This window comes from Bufo gargarizans, chromosome 1 (assembly GCF_014858855.1).
Source record: "Bufo gargarizans isolate SCDJY-AF-19 chromosome 1, ASM1485885v1, whole genome shotgun sequence".
Classification (NCBI taxonomy): domain Eukaryota; kingdom Metazoa; phylum Chordata; class Amphibia; order Anura; family Bufonidae; genus Bufo; species Bufo gargarizans.
This window is the reverse complement of record NC_058080.1, coordinates 195,844,389-195,857,404: the sequence shown is the minus strand read 5'-3', so window position 1 is coordinate 195,857,404 and position 13,016 is coordinate 195,844,389. Positions and strand designations below refer to the sequence as shown.

Genomic DNA, 13,016 nt, shown 5'->3' with positions numbered 1-13,016 from the left:
CTTTTACCACTAAACGAAGCGTGAACGAATTTCATACCATGAAATTTGCTCATCTCTAGACACAATGGTCTAGAGGGGACCTCATTGACTTCTATGGGAGAGTTTTGTAGAAATGCTCTGTGACCTGTGCTCAGGAGGGAGTAGGTAAGCTTTTTTTATTTTTAATATTTTATTAGTTATAGTACAAAAAAATCATATCACTGTTACATCTATAGAATTATAAAATCCCTAAGTCTGTCAATTCTGATTTGTAAGCATAATTAACAAACATTTCATACGAATACCCATAATTATGTGGATATTAAAAATCAAATAGAGATCTCACAAATGTGGGAGAGGGCAGGGTTCACCCAGCATCCAGAGCTTAATAAAACGGATGCACAAAGCATCACATGTGACCTAATATCATCTGTAGAGGGCAGGGTTCAGAGGCCCGCAGCCCAGGCGGCCGCCAGGCAGAGAACGCGCGCCCTCCCCCAGACACGGGTGAGCACATTCGGCAGGGTGAACATTCACCTAGTAGTCACATAGACCATACGTAGCGGGCTTACAGTGATCTTTGATCACAGACATTTCATAAAGCAAAAGAGGGGGTACAGCAGTCTGATATTGCAGCGGTGAAATAACACAGCTCGTGTATTTTACTGCCTCATCCCCAGATGATTAAGATTGAGTATAATGCCCTGCTTATCCGTATCTCACATGGATTCACATTGGTATCTCATATGCCAAAGGACTCAGATCGAGTATCACTCGGCAGTCACCGGCATTAAAAAAGCATCCTATTAGCATCCGTACCACACATGTGTCAAATCACTGCCCGCAGTCAAACCTCGTGTCTGACAGGAAGAAGCGCGTCTCCCCCCAAAGTCCCGAGCCCCGAAAGAAAACCGCACAGTATTATAGATAGGTCAAAAAAAAAAATTGCCCATTATTTAATGCCAGTAGGTCCTGCCGTCCCTCAGTATTCCTAGAGATTCTCTAATGCTCAAGTATAACTTCACGTTTTTCAACAATTACAATTCATATAGAAAAGACCAGACTAATGAGATCTACCCCCATTAGAGGGGAGTAGGTAAGCTTTGACAATCACCTATTGTGAACGGTGGATCCTGTGTTATCTGTATATATAGGCGATATCTGTCATTCTAATCATTTTCTGATGACACATTTCCTTTAAACGGTATCATATCTACAAGACTCTTATTTTGTTTCTCTCAATGACAGCAATAAAGGCTAACACGGTACCAGACTCTTTTCTTTTCACAAGGTTGGATTTCACACCATAAGCCAAATAGGCCTAGCAGTATGATAAAGAAGAACGAGAGTCCGCGCTGCCAGCCACAACTACTGCCTGCTAGATAAAGCAAAGGGCATATTGCTGGAACCTGCACAGGAATAATAAAGCACTGCCATCAGAACTCAAGGTTGTGAAAATGACAGCCATTAGAGCACATACTGTTCTTGCTCTGTTGCCTATAGCTATCAAAAGATTTACAATAAAAAAGATATTACCCGCAGCAGTTTAAACCCAGCTTTGCCTTAGGCCTCATTCACACAACCATAGGTTGTCCGTGCTGCGGATTGTAAATTGCAGTCCCCAATGCACGGACACTGGCCATGTGAATTCTATATTGCGGCATGGACCCAATGACTTGAATGGGTCTGTGATCTGCATTATACGGCAAAAGACAGGACATGGCCTATCGTTTGCGGTGCAGAGGCATGGACCCAAAAGCCCACGGAAGCAATTCATAGTGCTTCTGTAAGGCTTCCGATCTGTGCCTCCGCTCTGCACCACGCCATATCTTGCAGATTGTGGAACCAGTCAAGTCATCCGCGATTCGCGCAGCCGGTGCCCAGATGTTGCGGACCTGCCGTTTGCGCTGTGCAATACGGGCACAGACTGCCTACCGTCATGTGAATGAGCCCTTAGTGTGCTCAGGTCCCTGAGTTATTGGTAAGCACCATTAGGCCAGAGACGGAGCGAAGATGATCAGTGCGCACGCGCCGATGACATTACTGAACCCGGAAGTGGAGATGACTGTAGATGAGGCCAATGGCATCAGCGATGTCAATGGCGCATGCGCACTGATCACTACTGTTCCTACTCTGGAAGGCAAAATGGTGGCTTCCTAACAAGACTAACAATGTTTAAAAAGAGAAAAATGAGGTTAATTAAGCAAAATAATTCTACAAATATAAAATGGAAAATAATAAACCAACACTTTCTCTTTAAATAAGCATTATCATAGCTTCACAATAGTCACACAAATAAGAGTTCTGCTTTGACTTAATCATTTAGTTTGTTTAAAAGAGAATTTTTTACCATCCGATCATACATAAAAGCCATAAATAAAGCACGAGTGGCAGTTCGTCTTACCATGTAGTTATTATACTCCGTTCTAACGTAGGCTTAATAGAAAGAATACATCTGCCCTCCTAAACACTGTCTGGATTCTTTGTCGTTACAATACGGGGTATTGTTAGCGGCTGGCCGAGATCCAGCGCTCGGGCAGACAGATGTGCAGAATGAATGTACTAACTAGGGAGTGAGGGATGAGTAATAGAAAGGCTGCATGGAGGGAGCAGGCCGCGCCGATCTTCTACATATCCCTCCACGCCCTACCTCTGCTATTGCCAGGCAACCTGTAATCTTCCTGTTTGTCTCACCACTTCCTACATTACACTACAAGCAAGTATAAACAGGATAAGATAATCTAATAAACTGGTTTTCAGTGCAGACACACAAGTAAGCATACTGCTGCCTGTGCCACAATTCGGATCCATCATCAACACCGCAGGCGCAAGATCTGACCTTTTTTTTTACTAAAATATCCAGCACTAAGATAGCATTCAAAGCGTCGCACAAATCATGATAAATGCCTCTAACATTAGACCTGCTGTACTTAGTCTTTATAGGCAGTCATGCAGAACATGGTGTCTGATGGGCAGGTAGCGTGTTACAGAGCAGAAGTAGCAGAGAAGATGAATGTATAATTTTATGGGAAAAGATTCTGCATAACCTGTAACTTATTGATTGAAATAAGTTGATTGAGCAGACTGATGTACAGTTTTGTGGGACAAGATTCAGCAAAACTTAAACTCTCTGCTCCCTCTATGGATAGGAGTTCAGTGGGTTGTCCTACTCAGTGATTGTCAGCTATCCCTGTATGCACAGTTATACAAGGAAGGCTGTCAATCACTGATAGGACCGCCCACTGGACTCCCAACCATAGAAAGAGCAGAGAGTTTAAGTTTTGCTGAATCTTGTCCCACAAAACTGTACATCAGTCTGCTCAGCTCCTCCTGCTCTAAAAGCTGCTGCCTGCAGATCGAATACAAATGTAGTACAACCGGGACTACCAAAGCGGGCAGCTCCCAAAAATTGGTCCTATTGTTTTTTTTTAAAACACACTCTTCAGCCTGATTTCACCAATTTGTTATATGCCCCAAACCCCTTTTAACTTGGCAACCACAGTCTGCTATAGGCCCAATACTATGACTCCTTTGGTTTCTTCATCTGGGCTCCATTCACACGTCCGTAATAACGGGTCCGCATCCTTTCCGATGCGGACCCATTCATTCTCTATGGGGACAGAATGGATGCGGATAGCACACAGTGTGCTGTCTGTATCCACATTTCTAGAGCGCGCCGCCGATCTTCCCGTCTGCGGCTCCGGATAAAAAATAGAGCAATTGCGAACAAGAATGGGCATTTCTATGGGGGTGCCGGCCGGGTGTATTGTGGATCCGTAATTTGAGAATCCGCAATGCACTACGGATGTGTGAATGGACCCTTAGGCCTCTTTTACACCGGCGTGATTTCTGCGCGGGCGCAATGCACGAGGTGAACGCATTGCACCCGCACTGAATCCGGACCCATTCATTTCTATGGGGCTGTGCACATAAGCAGTGATTTTCACGCATTACTTGTGCGTTGCGTGAAAATCGCAGCATGCTCTATTTTGTGCGTTTTTCACGCAAAGGATGGGGACCCGATTATTATTATTTTCCCTTATAACATGGCTATAAGGGAAAATAATAGCATTCTTAATACAGAATGCTTAGTAAAATAGCGCTGGAGGGGAAAAGGACCTGTGGTGACGTCACTGTGTTCATCACATGGTCCATCACAAGATCCATCACCATGGTGATAGATCATGTGACGGACCATGTGATGAGCGCAGTGACATCACCACAGGTCCTTTGCTTCCTGCACAGCAAAGAAGAAGACAGAAGAGAAGGCGGGCTGCTTGAACAAAGGGGATGAGATGAGTTAAATTATTGTTTATTTTATTTTAGTAAGCATTCTGTATTAAGAATGCTATTATTTTTCCTTATAACCATTTTATAAGGGAAAATAATCAAATCTACACAACACCTAGCCCAAACCCGAACTTCTGTGAAGAAGTACAGGTTTGGGTACCAAACATGTCGACTTTTCTCACGCGCGTGCAAAACGCATTAAAATGTTTTGGACTCACGCTGAAAAATCAGGCATTTTGCTGCGACGCACCCGCATCTTATCCGGCCCAAATCCATGACGTCCGTGTGAAAGAGGCCTTAAACTTGTGATGTTTTAAACTTGGGAAAACATTACAACATGTAGCATCACGTGCTGCACTACTTCTAGGAGAGAATACAGTATATGCATTACACTGGCCATACATTAGGCATTTTCTGAACAGGTTCGTGGTCACAGTTGGTGTGTGAAGTTTGTTGTCTTGCAAGACCAGGCCATAAGTTAATGGGCATCTGTCAGCAGATTTGTACCTATGATACTGGATGACCCGTTACATGTGCGCTTGGCAGCTGAAGCATCTGTGTTGGTCCCATGTTTATATGTGCCCGCATTGCTGAAAAACATGATGTTTTACTGTATGCATATGAGCCTCTAGAAGCAACGGGGGTGTTGCCATTACTCCTAGAGGCTCTGCTCTTTCTGCAACTGCCGCACCCTCTGCACTTTGATCGACAGGCTACTCATGGTGAGGTTTTCACTGTCTGACCCTGTAAAGGTGGAGAGGGCGTGGCAATTGCAGAGAACAGAGCCTTTAGGTGAAACGGCAACGCCCCCTTTGCTCCTAGAGGCTAATTTGCATATATTTAAACATCATTTTTTTTTCAGCAATACGGGCACATATGAACATGGGATTAGGGTTGCACTGGGTATCGAACTATCGATACTTTTAGACCCGGATCAATTTGCTATTTCCCAATATTAGGCTGCACTACTGCACAGCCTGGTATCAGTTAGAGAACATGGCAAGTGCCGCTCATGATCTACTCACAGTGGAAAAGGAGAGAGTCCCCCCCCCCACTATGACCCGCCACCACTGCCACCAATGAAAAGAGCAGTGCGGAGTAGGGGAGGGGCTGTGGCCACTGAGCCACCAATGAATGTAATTCATCCCTAAATACAAATGTAGGCTGTGGGTGCCGGCCGTATCACATACCCAGCACCCGGCCTCTATGACAGGGCACAGCAATCCGCCGATCCGCAGCAATTAACCCCTCAGGTGCTGCAATAACATTCTCCTCTCTGTCTTACAGTTCTATGAATTGCTACCAGGGCTGTGACTGTGATGACAACTCTTACCATTGCTCCTCTGAGAATTACTTGTGCTCTAAAATACATGAGCGCTACCACCTCCTAACAATTACTCAGAAACCGACCGACCCCTGTGACAAGTGCCAGAGCCGCCAGATAGACAGTCTACTCATGAAGCTCTTGTATATCCAGTGTCCTGCCAAATGTCAGATTGTGGATCTGGAAAGTATACCCAGGTCTGGAAGGGCAGCTCATGGCACAACGCCAACAGGAAAGCCAGAGCTCTCCTACGCTGCCCCCGGAAGTACAGCTGCCATAGGCGACAGTTCGGCGGCTCACATAATGACTCAAATATCCGCGGACATCAGCCTATATGTTACAGCTCATTGTATTCTAATCCCTGTTAATCTGAGAAAGTTACCAAGCAATGGCTCTCCCCGCTAAACACATTACATAAGCACGAAACACATTAAAACACAATGCAAACAGAAAGCACAAAGCGCCATTCACAGATCACAGCAAACCTGTATAAATGACACCGGAGCCTGGTCTGGCTCAGATCATCAGTAGCTCAGAAGATGGATTCGGAACGGATTCTTTTCCCTTATCCAGACATCACTTACCCCTTATAACTAGCTTTCCAGAGACCCATATGGTTTTCATTTCCACCTGACAAGTATGATAGGAAACAGCTACAGATCTGGTAATAAATGACAGCATTTGGTAGACACTGTCTGCAGGCAGTCACATCGTGTGACACCCCTGCATCCTATCATTTTCAGAGCAAAGGCCCCCCATACACTGGAGACTGTAATCATCCTGAGTAGCATGGGGATCGTGGACCCATACACTTGAGTCCGCGATCCCTCCATTCCGCAAAAAGATAGAGCATGTTCTATCTTTTTGCGGTGCGGAGGCATGGAACGGAACCTCAGGAAGCACTCCGTAGTGCTTCCGTAGTGTTCCGTTCCGCATCTCCGGATTTACAGATCCATTGAAGTGAATGGGTCCGCATCCGTGATGTGGAATGCACACGGAATGGTGCCCGTGTATTGCAGATCCACAAATGCGGTCCACAATACGGAAACGGGCAGCACACGTTTGTGTGAACGAACCCTAAGGCCTCATTGTATTTTGCGGTCCGCAAAAAAACGGATCGGCAAAAAATACGGATGACGTCAGTGTGCAAATCCGGAACGGAACAGCTGGCCCCTAATAGAACAGTACTATCCTTGTCCGTAATGCGGACAATAATAGCACATATTCTATTTTTTTGCGGAACGGACATACGGAAATGGAATAACTTCCTTTTTTTTTTTGCGGACCCATTATACGGTCCGCAAAAAAGCAAAAACGGAACGGACACGGAAATAAAATACGTTTGTGTGCATGAGCCCTAAATCTCTGCTCTGAGCTCGGCTGTACACAGGGTAAGCCTATATGATCTATAGGGTCATAGACAGGTTTTCACTAAGGCTTACATTTAGAACACATTCAGTTACATGAAACAATAATTGCTACGTATTTTTCTTTGTTTGCTCGTTATGTCGCTCGTTGTTCGGTCGCCCATGCAGCATTCACATTGCTACGAAATGGTAGATTTCTGACTACATGAGGGCACGTGGCAGCGACTAATGATAATCTTTCAATAAGGACTCATGCACACGACTGTGACATTTTTTGCTGTCCGCAAACTGCAGATCCGCAAAAAACGGAAGCCGCCCGTGTTGCCTTCCGCAATTTGTGGAACGGAACAAGCGCCGGCAATATAAATGCCTATTCTGGTCCGCAAAGCACGGCCAAGAATAGGACATGTTATATATTTTTAGCGGGGCCGCGGTACGGAGCCACGGATGCGGACAGCACACGGAGTGCTATCCGCATCTTTTGTGGCCCCATTGAAGTGAATAGGTCTGCATCCGAGCCGTCAAAACGGTGGCTCGGATGCGGACCCAAACAACGGCCATGTGCATGAGGCCTAAGGCAGATTTGTCTGATCCATGGAAAATGATCGATTGATCATGCAATGATAATATCTGAAATAAACGATTATAAGAGAATTCAAGAAATAATCGCTGCATCTAGTGGGCCCCTTCCACAGAAAGCTATCAAACACTGATAAGAGGGGCCCTGTGTACAACCAAACTCAGAATGAGCGGAATTTAAATGTATAAATTACAAGTTTTACTGAATCTTTTCCCATAAACTATACATCAGTCTGCTCAGCTCCTCCTGCTCTATAACATGCTGCCCGCTGACTGCACTGCATTTCACGGTGACAGGTTCTCTAACACCTTCACATAGGGAAAATTAGGGTTGAGATGGGGATATTCCTTTAGGGCCACTTTCACACAGTCAGTGTTTGATCAGTGAATTCCATCAATTATTATGAGCCAAAACCAGAAGTGGAGCTTACATAGAGATAAGGTATAATGGAAAGATTTGCTCCTGTTCCGTGTTTCTGAGCCACTCCTGGTTTTGGCGCACACCTACGTGTGAAAGTAATTGCTCAGTTCTTTCAAATTTGGTTTTTTGGCAGGGAAGTCTCAAGGAAGAAACTCATTCGGGGGAATTCCTCAAGTCCCGCGCTCCAGAATTCCTTCTTGAATAAGTCACAGAACAGGGCCTGTTTGGCAATCTTACTTTTTTTTTTTTTTTTTGCATTTTTTTTTTTGCATTTTTACACTACTCACTACAGTTTTGAAAAGTAGCTGGAAAATTGGGTGTGGTTAGCCGTGTTAAAGAGTTTCACTCCAGATTTAAATTTTTTTTTTTTTTTTAAGTCACTCCAGCTGGGGGGGGTGGGGTGCGGAAAACTGGAGTAGCATTTCTAGACAAAACTGTCATGTTTAAAGATGAACCAAACGTAACAAATAACATGCTGTTTGATAACTTGGGCGCAAAGTACGCCAATGCAGACTCAAGGAAAACTGACTTCAAATATTCCCCTCATGATATTTCTTTGCACTAAAGATCTTTCGTCCTACTATCGGACAAAAATATTAAACACGGCCAACTTCTTTTCAGGCCATCGGGTCTGTCATCGGTCGGCTAAAACTACTGTTCGTTGTTACATTTCAACTGGTGAACATTCATTTTGGTTAAAAGAGTTTGTTCTGATCAACTTTAGACTATTGTGTGTGGGCACCTTAAGGGCTTATGCACACAAACATATTTTCTTTCCGTGCCCATTCAGGTTTTTTTTTGTTTGCGGACCGCATGTGGAACCATTCATTTGAACGGGTCCGCAAAAGAAACGCAAGTTACTCCATGAGCATTCTGTTTCCGTATGTTTGAATTTCGTTCCGCAAAAAAATAGAACATGTCCTATTATTGTTCGCATTATGGACAAGGATAGGACTGTTCCATTAGGGGCCAGCTGTTCCGTTCCATACCGTTCCATACGGAATGCAAACGGACGTCATCAGTATTTTTTGCGGATCAGTTTTTTTTGTGGACCGCAAAATACATACGGTCGTGTGCATGAGCCCTACGACTACTATTCCCACAGGCACAATAAAACATAAAGGGCTATTCCCTTCTGAGACTTATCAACAGTACAGTATATGCCATGAATATATGATCAGAGGGGGTTAGCTATCCAGACCGTTCACTTATACTGAGAATGGGGGTCCTCTACTGCCCCTAGTTTCCGATAGGAGAGGGTTCTAGACGTGGGACCTGTACCTATCTCCAGAACGGGACCCCAAAGTGAACAGAAAGAAGCAGCACATGTATGGGCATCCTCTGTTCACAGCTACGAAAGTCTCATAGAAGTGAATGGAGTGGTGGCGGTGCTCGCACAGTGCGCTCTCCATTTACCACTATGGGTACTTTCACACTTGTGTTTTTCTTTTCCGGCATAGAGTTCCGTCACAGGGGCTCTATACTGGAAAAGAACTGATCAGGCATATCCCCATGCATTCTGAATGGAGAGTATTCTGTTCAGGATGCATCAGGATGTCTTCAGTTCAGTCGTTTTGAATGATAAGTAAAAAGACTTGCCATAGGAATGTATTAGTGCCATTAGTTCAAAATACCGGAATGCTGGATCCGTCCTTCCGGTCTGCGCATGCGCAGACCAAAAAAAAAGGTGAAGAAAAATGCCGGATCCGTTTTTCTGGATGACACTGTAAAGACGGATCCGGCATTTCAATGCATTTTTCTGACTAATCAGGTATTTTTCAGACTGATCAGGATCCTGATCCGTCTTACAAATGCCATCAGTTGGCATACGTTTTGCATTTTCCGGCAACCAAACTGCTTGCCGGATCCCTCTGCCGCAAGTGTGAAAGCAGCCTTAGGGACTCTCAAAAATAGCCGGTTATTTTCAGAACTCCCATAGCAATGACTGTAGAGCATGCTGTGGTGTGCTCGCCTTGACTTTGGGGGTCCCATTCTCCAGGTATGAGCCAGTCCCAGAAACTATCTGACATTGATGGCATATCCTAGCAGTATGCCATCAATGTCCGAGATGAAAATACCCCTTTAAAGCCTAGGTCCATTGTAGTTTACAAGAGTTAAAAAGTTTCACATCTCCCATAAACTACAATGGCGATACTAAATGCAATACTAAAAAGAGAGGAGTTTCATATATGGGGGTGCCAGAGGTGGCTGGGGGCCGCACTGCATGGCATTATGGGCCCTATGTGGCCCCTGGCGGGCAGATTGTGCGCCGCTGTCCTAAGGACACAAATAAAGGAATAAAGCACTCCTGCAACCAAAGGGTCTCAACACCAGCAATGTCCTCGATCCCTACACCGAAACACACAGCCCGTGGACAGATGTTACAGACAGGATGAAAGACATAATAAGCCAGTGCTTTTCAGCTTACCAGGGCTGTGTCGGTGTGTTCTGGGGAAGTCTTCAAGCTGACACTAATGATACCTTCCAAAAAGTCCATAAAAGGATACCTAATGAGAGAGACGAAAAGCTGTCATTTCTAGATTTCTATCAAGTAATAAAAAAAAAAGTATATCATCACTGCGACTGAATTCAGACGAATGGCCGAGCAGCAATGATTGCAGATATATATCTGTGTAGATGTGGGAGAACTGTTTCCATCACTGTGACCCCGAGGTCCGATCCCACAATCCTAGCCATATACCATCACTTTACAAGGTACGGTAGGGCGACCTGCACACATGGATTCTCATGTGGGAAAACCGCCCCATAATGCGGTACCAGCAAAGTGTATGAGATAAGACAAATGTTATGTACACTGTGCTTCTTTATTCCATGCGGAAATTCACCCGTGTGCAGGTAACCTTAAAGGGGTGTTCCGGTTAGATTAGTTATCCTCTATCCAAAGCATAGGAGATAACTATCTGATCAGTGGGGGTCCTACCACTGTGACCCCCCCCCCCCCCCATAGATCACAAGAATGGGGGCCCTGTACCCCCTCTGAAATTAACAGCGCATGCGTGTGGCGGCTCAATTAATTTCTCTGGGAGTGCCGGAGTTAGCTGAGTACAGCGCTCCGATATCTCCAGAATTCTTATGGAAAATAATAGAGTGGCCGAACGCATGGACATCATAGAGAGGAGCCCTCCGCTCTACACCTCGTCTAAGAGCCAGAATGGAGAGCTACTACGTAAGGCTCTATTCACCTTTATATACGGTAATGACATCTCCTAAATCGACACTGACTGTAATGGCCCGACATATCTCGTTATACGCTATACAGTGGTATTTGTCATCCAATTTTTGTGGTCGTTCACTGTATGGGAAATTGCAGCAGACTTTGCTTTCCTATACAGTAAAGTAAAAGGCATACCCTTGTATGAGTACAGTTACGGCACTTTACAGTGACATATCAAAGGTTTGGATCGTGGGCGTCCGGATGCCTCAAAAGAAAGCCTAGGAGGCCGTCTTTAGAAAGTTTCTTTTAGGCCGCATGCACACGACCGTTGTGCGGTCGTTCCGTGCATTAGGGAGTGCAATTACGGTCAAATATGACCTATTCAACATGTCATATTTTTCTTTCAGTTGTTTCGCACCGCAAAAAACACCACGGAAGCACTCCGTAGTGCTTCTGGCGTTCCGTTATGTGACTCCGTTCCGCATCTCCGGAATTGCGGACCCATTCAAGTGAATGGGTCCGCATCTATTTGCGAAATTTGCACCAGCCTTTTTTTGGGCTGTAAAAAATGCCAGTAAGGCTCCATTCACACATCTGTAATAATGGGTCCGCATCCGTTCCGCAAATTGAAGAACGGGTGCGGACTCATTCATTCTATATGGGCTCTCCGCAACCACATTTCCGGAGCGCGGCCTTCATCTTCCGGTCTACGGCTCCAGAAAAAAAAATAGTACATGTCCTATTCTTGTCCGCAGTTTCGGACAAGAATAGGCATTTCTATGGGGGTGGCGGCCGGGTGTATTGCGGATCCGCAATACACTACGGACGTGTGAATGGACCCTAAAGCCACATGTGGGGGGGTTTGGCCACCTGCGTTTTTTTGCACATAGTAGGGGACATTTATCAGGACTGGCGTTCCCATACACCAGTCTTGATCGACCTGCACAGGGGTAAGATGCAGATGTCTTGATAAATTAGTCACATCTCTCGCACTCTGAAGCTAAAATCTATGCCAGCCAGGAGCCGGTGTAGACTAGAGCTATAACTGACGCCAGTTTCTGGCACAAGTTATAGTAAATCAGTTGAGAGCCGGCAAGCCCCCCTGCTCAACACTTCAGAAAAGTGGTGAGCTGAAAAAAATTACAAAATGTGGTGCGAGCCATAATTTTCGCCCTTTTGTACATCAAAATAGTAGCATAAAAGCTTTAATAAATGTCTCCGATTGTGTGTCTTACCATTGGGATTTTATTCATGGCGTATTTTCCCCTATAGAGACGCTGACATTAAAACACCAAAAAGCTCCAGCTTGCTGCATTTTTTTTAAAAGAAGTCAGAAAGACAAAAATCGCCACCTAAATAACAAAAATGTCAGGAGCAAAAAAAAAAAACATCTGGAGCTGGTGTTTTTATTAAAAATAAAATAAAATAAAAAGAAGGTGCGTAACACCAGTTAAAGGCCTCATGCACACGACCGTTGTGTGCATCCGTGGCCGTTGTGCCGTTTTCCGTTTTTTTTCACGGACCCATTGACTTTCAATGGGTCCGTGGAAAAATCGGAAAATGCACCGTTTGGCAGCCGCATCCGTGAGCCGTGTTTCCTGGCCGTGAAAAAAATATGACCTGTCCTATTTTTTTCACGGCCAACGGTTCACGGGCCCATTCAAGTCAATGGGTCCGTGAAAGAACACGGATGCACACAAGATTGGCATCCGTGTCCGTGATCCGTGGCCGTAGGTTGCTTTCATACAGACGGATCCGAAGATCCGTCTGCATAAAAGCTTTTTCTGATCTAAGTTTTCACTTCGTGAAAACTCAGATCCGACAGTATATTCTAACACAGAAGCGTTCCCATGGTGATGGGGACGCTTCTAGTTAGAATAC

General features: G+C 45.0%; 1 protein-coding gene across 3 annotated transcripts in view; it reads right to left on the bottom strand.

The window, feature by feature from the left end:
• The window catches only part of ELF2 (E74 like ETS transcription factor 2), a 111,149-nt gene that overhangs the window by 82,591 nt on the left and 15,542 nt on the right, over positions 1-13,016 (bottom strand). The window contains exon 2 of one of the 3 annotated variants that reach the window (XM_044300895.1): positions 10,389-10,467. The exons of 1 other annotated variant lie outside the window; for it this stretch is intronic. The gene's annotated coding sequence lies outside the window, so the exon portion shown is untranslated. Of the gene's footprint in view, positions 1-2,383; positions 2,527-10,388; positions 10,468-13,016 lie in introns of those variants that run through there. One more of the 3 variants, XM_044300913.1, reaches the window with a different exon arrangement.